The sequence below is a fragment of the Salvelinus sp. IW2-2015 genome, linkage group LG3 (genome assembly GCF_002910315.2).
Source record: "Salvelinus sp. IW2-2015 linkage group LG3, ASM291031v2, whole genome shotgun sequence".
NCBI lineage: Eukaryota > Metazoa > Chordata > Actinopteri > Salmoniformes > Salmonidae > Salvelinus > Salvelinus sp. IW2-2015.
The window spans coordinates 10251629-10259916 of NC_036840.1; the positions used below are offsets into that span (position 1 = coordinate 10251629).

The 8288-nt window shown below is 44.2% G+C and overlaps 1 pseudogene; it reads left to right on the forward strand.

Moving 5' to 3' along the window:
* LOC111981107 (dual specificity calcium/calmodulin-dependent 3',5'-cyclic nucleotide phosphodiesterase 1B-like) overlaps positions 1–8288 on the forward strand; it is a 20447-nt pseudogene that overhangs the window by 7344 nt on the left and 4815 nt on the right.

The following is an 8288-nucleotide window of genomic DNA, read 5'->3' on the forward strand; positions in this document are numbered from 1 at the left end:
ATATGTCGGCTCACACGACACGACAAACCGGCCTGTAATAGTCTCCCGGCTAGCATCGAGGACTCCATGCAGCAGGCTGGTAATAGAATCGCTCTGAGAAGGTAGATATAGACACACCTGTGAATATTCAATATAGAGTTGAGTGCGGATTTATAATATAGTATTAACATGCAAAGGAGGCTCACTAACCCAGTGAGAGGCTCTTATGATAGGGCGAAGTTACTTACCTATACCGTCAATTAAAGATTGAAGAAAAGAACATGAATATTCGCGAGAAACTGGAAAACTTACCTCCTAGGAGTATGAAAAAGTTGCACCAGTGGGAAGTGTTTATTTGAGGTAAAGAATAGACCGTTGGGTGTTGTTGTTCATCAAATAGGGTCAAATGGAGAACGAGTATCTGTGCACCTTGCTAGGTCATCTGACTATTAGCACAGATCGCTTGAGAGAGGGCCGGCATTTGATCCCACAATACTGCACCAGGCGCCTTGTAGAACACAATGGACAATGTATATAAGGAATATGAGCCAATCGAATCTCCATCTAGAGATTATTACAGATAAGATGCCCCCTGGACAACGCATATTATATCACCATATGAGAGCCCTGGGCTCTGTTTGTTATTAATACTGACTTGGCCAAGGCTGATGAATATTCGTAGATAACAGGGCCTACACTGCTGCAATGGACCGGACCATCGCGTTGCGAGGACAGATCGGGCAAACCTGTGAGAGTACTATACGTCTTATATCATAGTGATATCACTGTGGCCTGTATATATACTAATATTAAAAGAGTCTCCTGGTTCAGTTATTGATACCACATCAGAAACCACCTTGGCCTGTTTTATAATTATTGACCATTGTCCAATATATATAAACCCTGTATCATCTTTGAGCCGCTAGCAATCATATCGCTGTATTACAATAGGGATCAAACGTCTCGTCTGTTCCATCCCAAATAGATATACCAGATCCTAGTCTAGCCTAAAGCTATATTAACGAGAGACACGATAGAGGCCCAGCGACTGGGTCCTGCCGATCACCCACGTGCTAGTTTTGTCCGGTCTTATTAGGATCAAGGTAGAAAGCTCTCAGCTCTGTTAATCTAAGAAAATAAAAAAAAACATTATAACTACAATATGACCACTAACTAAACCTACCTCTTTCGATGTAGCTCAAAATGGCTATCCCCAGCAGGAGAGCCATGTTTGTCACTTAGAGTTTTGGCCAGAGCATTGTTCACCTAACAACTGAATGTTGATTTCTATAATCGACTTGCCTAGTATATCAACCATTAGAGATCTGTCCGTTATGAACATGGGCCCTGACCTAGAATGAAAGAAAATAGCCTAAATCCTATATTCAGAGAGAACAGAAACTGAGTGGCTATGATTATTTTCATGAAAAGAAACCTGACCGTAGTTATAATAATGTGTGAGAGCAATAATGTGACCTCTAGTGAATAAAATAAATATAAAAAAAAAAACATTGAATTGTCCGTATGAGCTCATCGATCATCTCACGACTCCCTAGGCCTAGTATAGGACATTAGTACTCTGAGATATATGTAATCGGTCATCTGATATGATTGTCTCGCCGGCTGAATGTCTATCATTTGTCATGTCATGACCACATAGACCGTCGGAGCGCTATAGATCCTTCCATTAGTTACTTGGTAAGCTGGATCCTAGAGCGTGACCATGCGTATTACGATCATCTAGACACACTTGCGACATGTTGGTATCATCACACATATAAGAACCCTTTGCGCCGAGCTATTAAACTCTTAGCTGAATATTCTTGATACCTCTGTATTCCATATGAGATAATACCTGTGTGGGCGCGAGGGCCATGTTGTATTTGAACTAATCACACGTAATCCTCTCGTCTTAGTGAACAGTTATGAGAAATCACTCGATCCTCGCCCTGCTATTACTATTACCGTATTAAGAGACTCGCTCTATGACTGCGCGAGTTATTAACACTTGGACATCGTTTCCTATTGCCCTGCCATTAGTAGAACTATAGACTCTGCTAGTATTATATCCCTTGATCTGCGATCTATGGTTGATGTATATTAATCAGATTTTAACCTATGCTATATCTTGACTCCGCTTTCCTTGCTATAAGGTCTCTGTGACTCATTTCCTTTATTATAATGAATATAGATTGACTCCTTTCAGTGCGTGTGATCATCTTAGAATACTGTCTAAATTATCTACAGTATACGTCCTGTTGAGCCACACACTATATATATTCATACAACTGTCCCGGGCTCGGAGCACTGGCCGCAGATATAACATATACAACACGAGTTTACCTTAGGCTGTTTAGGCTAACTGTAAAATGATGGAACAACTACAGCCAGGTTATACATATACCCGCGATAGACCAGTATGAAATAGTTCTATGATTTGGGCTCAAACGTATGTGAGATTGCTACTTGATAGAGCAGAATGAGCACCGACTTATGCGCACGAAATGACGCCGCTGTTGCTGAAGAAGCTAGTTGTATTTAGAATACACTAGATAAAGCGCACGACACTACGACCCGTATGTGGAGACTCAAACACAATGTGAACCATACACACAGTGGACCAAACACCCAGCATGGACCCGAAACACAGTGGGACCAAACACAGTGGATGGCCTGTATTATCCCAACACCAGTGGAACTCCAAACCCAATGTGAACTCTATCGAAGTAATCATGGTTCACATGGGATCCCGCGCATATCTTCTGATCTGAAATTCCTTCTTGGCGAATCTGTGAGAAAACAGTCGGGAGCCTTGAGTTGAGTACCATCGAGCAGCAACGACAGCTGAGAGTAGTTGATCTCACGATAGGACCTGTCGCTGTATTTATAAGACCCACTGGCCTGTATTATAATGAAGCCTAGAGCTGGCCTTTAGACAATGGCCTAGCCTGAACTTGTAACATCAATAGCACCTACCACTCCTAGAGTATCTAGCTATCCTCCGTAAGGACTAAAGATGGTACAGTAGAGCACCCTGTAGACCACCTCATTCCCACTATTATAAGTAACTATGTTTACGGAGCACTAGAGTTCAAATTATAACATCCTAGTGAAACCTTGTAATCTTGATAATGTAGCATTTCCATATGAGACCCGGTCTATCAGGCCTGGACTAGTAGGAATGATCACTGAGCACCAGTCAGGTGACGTGGTGAGGGGAACACTTCTGCGACCATGGGTCATCGCTAATGCTGATTAGTGAGAATCCGTAGGCCTTGATAGAGAGTCAAATAATTTAATGTGATGATTTAAAAAAAAATCGTGCGCTATAGCACCCTATATGTAATAATTAACTATAATTCACCTGTTATTAGGCCTGTCCAATTGATTAATAGACCTGAATCTGACATAGTTTATAACACTTAAAATATGTAAAATGGGATCCGGTTGAGAGACTGTGGAGTATAACTTATGTGTGTTGAGGTACTGTGCGCACTTGTCTCAATTACTCATGGACACCCTTTGAGTCACATTTAAGTTAATTAAATAGGACATTGCAATGAGAACCATGGATTAGTGTGTCTGATGTGTAATTCATAAACTCGAACTTGTGCGTGGTACTTTACAAGATCATTAGGTTACTCCATTCTGGGCTCTACGTATTATAATAGACCTGGCCTGTAATTAATAATCACTGGCCTATATTATAGACACTGGCCTGTTACAGACGCTGGACACCTGCTCTATGATAAACTATGAGAAGCCGATGGTTCATCTTGTGAGGATTTGGAGAAACGTTGAACAAATTGGTATCATATTATAAGAGGACATGGGCCTGAGCATACTAGATAGACCATGAGTCGGCACCCTCGGCCTCTAGGTATTCCTTTACATTAATTAGGACCTCTGGCTTGAGCACTGTATTTCTCGCATTTAACATCATATCTGACACCCATATGCCTGTATAGCTAAAATATGTGGAACCATATGATCCAAAATGTGATTATTGATATTTAGCTATACGAGAAAGGCATCGGCCTAAGTAGTGACTCTAAGGAAAAGCACATGTCATATCCTCAAACCAATCAGCATATTCATGGACCTGCTTTCACACTAAATTAACCTAACCCTGAACTAGGTTTATGTTTATCTTTGACATCCAAAGGCACAGGATGGAGGTATCGGAGATCGTCCATGCGTGCATTTACGCTAAATCACCCTGTTTATTATTCCGACTCACGGTGGGCTGTCAGGATCCATATGACTGCTACCATCATAGTTCCACACAATCACGTCGCCAGGTCAACTGGTGATGAGAGCCCGTCCAGTTTGCACAGTACCTGCCAGAACCTAGGCTCCCATACGATTGTACATATAAGTAGGCCCGTCCAGTGCACTGGCGACCTGTTATTTATAATCACGCAAACCTGTATACGTCGCCATCCGTGAAACATAAGGGCCCGTCAGCTCTGCAGGCCTCATACGCACCACAATAGAGCTCCAATCCGGGTAGACAATAAGAGGCCATCATGCAAGTTGCACCATCCCATAGGCTAAGCTGCTATTGTAGTACAAGGGCACGTCCAAGATTCGCTGCGAGTCATTACCCCGAAAAATATAAGCCCATACCGTGGACCAACCGGACGTGTGTCAACCATATCCATACAAATAAAGGACACTATCCGTGGGCCTGACTACGATCACAATAGACGTCGACCGTTTGCAGGCATCTGCATATATATATATACCATAGACCGTCGCATCAGGAGCGGTCGTATACCCAGTTGCACATTCCCCAATAAGCCCATCCGTGACAGAGGGCCCGTCGAGTTGCACATCCAAAGCCCATCCGTACAAGGGCCCGTCCAGTTGCACAACCCGAGATGTCGTCTGCACTCCACTGTTGTATACTCTGTTATTTGTCTGTTTGTGGCCCGCCTTGATTGCACGGTTCTTGCTATTTCTCCTTCGACCTCTCTCATCAACCAGCTGTTTTCACCCACAGGACTACCACTGACTGGATGTGTGTTTGTCGCACCGTTTCTGTAAACCCCAGACACTGTCGAGCATGAAAAGCCCAGGAGGCCGGACGTTTCTGAGATACTGGAAGTGGCGCGTCTGGCACTGACCATCATACCACATTCAAAGTCGCTTAGGTCATTTGGTCCATTCTAACGTTCAATCGAAGAGTACCTGAATGCCTCGATGCCTGTCTGTCTGTTTTAATATAGCAAAACCCGGCCAAGGGGACTCAATGTCTGTAGAGAACAAAATGTAATGTGAATGGTGTGATTTCCCTAATAAAATGGCCACTGAGTATATATGATGTTTATAGCAAGGGTATCTGTGTGGGTCTCACGTGCAGCACTGGTTTGACTGAACTGGAGGTTCTGGCGTCCCTGTTTGCCGCGGCCATCCATGACTACGAACACACGGGAACTACCAACAACTTCCACATTCAACACAAGTAGAGAAAGTAAGTCAAATGCATTTGATTTCAGAGTGAGTGGGAGAGAGTCAAATTGAATCCACATTAACACCAAGAGAAAGTAAAGTAAAATGCATTTGATTTCAGAGTGAGTGGGAGAGAGTCAAATTGAATCCACATTAACACCAAGAGAAAGTAAAGTCAAATGCATTTGATTTCAGAGTGAGTGGGAGAGAGTCATTGAATCCACATTAACACCAAAGAGAAAGTAAAGTAAAATGCATTTGATTTCAGAGTGAGTGGGAGAGAGTCAAATGAATCCACATTAACACCAAGAGAAAGTCAAGTAAAATGCATTTGATTTCAGAGTGAGTGGGAGAGAGTCAAATTGAATCCACATTAACACCAAGAGAAAGTAAAGTAAAATGCATTTGATTTCAGAGTGGATGGGAGAGAGTCAAATTGAATCCACATTAACACCAAGTAAGCAAAACCATGCAATTAGTAATCGCTTGCTGACGTGACTACGCCAAACTTTTATTCTCTGATTCTATTAGATTACTGAAGTGTTTACGAATGTATTAAAGAGTGGGAAAGGAGAGGGAGAGGGAGAGAGTGAGATTGAGAGGGAGAGAGTGAGATTGAGAGGGAGAGAGAGAAAAAGAGAAAGTKTGTGAGAAAAAGAGAGAGTGAGACAGAGAGCRAGGGAGAGAGAGAGAAAGAGAGAGATAGCTTCTCAACTGCTTACAACTCCTGCATACTCCTTCCTAAGCAAACATATCTTATGGAGGGAAGGCAGTATTTTTAGCAGTAGATTTTCCACATAGAGACACAGATGGACCTAAGAACTCTGTATCCTGGCACACAGATGACCTTTTTATTTTGGGAACAAAACATGAGGGCCTGCTGCCATCAGCTAGATAGCTTGAAGTTATGAGCATGCAGTTCTCCTATAAAATGCATGCTCATATAAAATAAATACAAATAGTGCAGTATTTGTGCAGTATTTGTGTAGTATTTGTGCAGTATTTGTGCAGTATTTGCAGTATTTGGCCCTGAGGGAATCTCAAGGTTTAGCTCTGACATTATTATCCTTTTTTTTTTTAAATTGCTTAATAAACACGTATGCAAATGACTTTAGACAGTGGGCTTGATCAGGGAAATTATTAACTACTTGCTGTTCCTTTACAGTCCTTTACATCTACCTCTCTCATCAACACCACTTTTATTACTAGACAGTCACCCAGTGATGCTGGATGTCCCTAACTATTAGCCTGGTTTGTATGTGCTTAAGCCACATCCTCCCACTGTCRTTGTCAAGCTAAACATGTTTCTGTAAGACAGACACAGGACAAACTATCACCTGGTCCCAGATCTGTAGGTTTAGGGTTCAAGGCATGACAACAGCAGTCAGATGATTTATCCAAAGCACACACAGATCATTGTACTAGGACCAGGCTAAGACCAGGCTAGGACATGAGGCAGGACTTAGTCTATCGGACGGGCGGGCTAGGAAAGACCAGGAGGCAGTTTAGACAGGCGCCATGGCTAGGACGAAGAGACACATAGGCCTAGAACGCAGGCTAGGACTCTGGGCAATGGTACATAGTATGCAGGACAAGACAGGACCATGCTTAGGACCGAGGAATAGACGAGTGACCTAAGCTTGGACGCAAGCTAAGGACATAGACCGAGGACGGGCTTAAGCTAGGACAAGACCTAGGACCATAAGCTAATGACCAGGCTAGGACGAATGACGACCTAGGAGCAGGAGCCAGCAGGACAGACAGGACATAGGAACCCAGGCTTACGGACAAGAACTTGGACGGGCTAGGACCAAGTAGGATCAAGACGGGCTAGGACGCATGCTTAGCGACCTAGGACAAGGCGAACCAGGCTAGGACTGGGCAATGGACAGATCAGGACATAGACCTAAGCGCGCATGGCTAGGGACCAGAAGCAAAGGCGCAGAACAGGCTAGGACGGCAAGGAAGACAACAAGGACCAGACATGAGCCAGGGACAAGACAGGACCATGGCTATGGACAGCAGGATCAACCATGACAGCTAGGACCAGCTTAGGAACTAAGAACTAGGACATGCGACCAGAGACGACCAGGGACTGCAAAGGTAGGGACGCTAGGCTAGGACAAGAACTGGACGGTCTGCAGGCTAGGACGACCAGCAAGTTGATCGCTAGGAACAAGGCCAGTGACCAAGCTAGGACTAGGCTTTAGGACTAAGCTAGCTGGACCAGGCTTTAGGACCCAGGAACGTAGGACACGACGGCAGAACGCATTAGGCTAGATTGGCTAAGGCCTAGGACAAGACATGGATTATGAGGCTTATAGCTAGGACGGGCTTATGGCTTACGGCAAGAACGCAGGTACTGGGCATGCTAGGACGCAGGACAAGACCGAGGACCAAGCTAGGACGCAAGCTAGGACAAGAGTTCAGGACCAGCTAGGCACATGGCTAGACAAACTGGACCATGCTAGGACGGCCAGAGGACATAGACGCAGGAGCGGCGGGTCTAGGACAAGACCATAGGACAAGGCTAGAGACATAGACGGCATGGATCAGCTTAGACAAGACAAGACCAGGCTGAGGACCAGGCTAGGACCAGGACAAGAACAAGAAGCAAGGACTAAGCTAGGACCGTAGGGCTAGGACAAGACGCAGAAACAGCATAAAGGACCAGGCCTAGGACGCGAGGCTAGGAACTAGGCTATGGACTCTAGACTAGGAACTTAGGCTTTGGTACTTAGGGCTAGGACATTAGAAGGCAGGACAGAGGCTTAGGACGCAGGCTAGGAGCTAGGTCTTACGGACCAGAACTTATCTAAGAGTACTTCATAGAATGATTTTCCGATTTGTGTGTT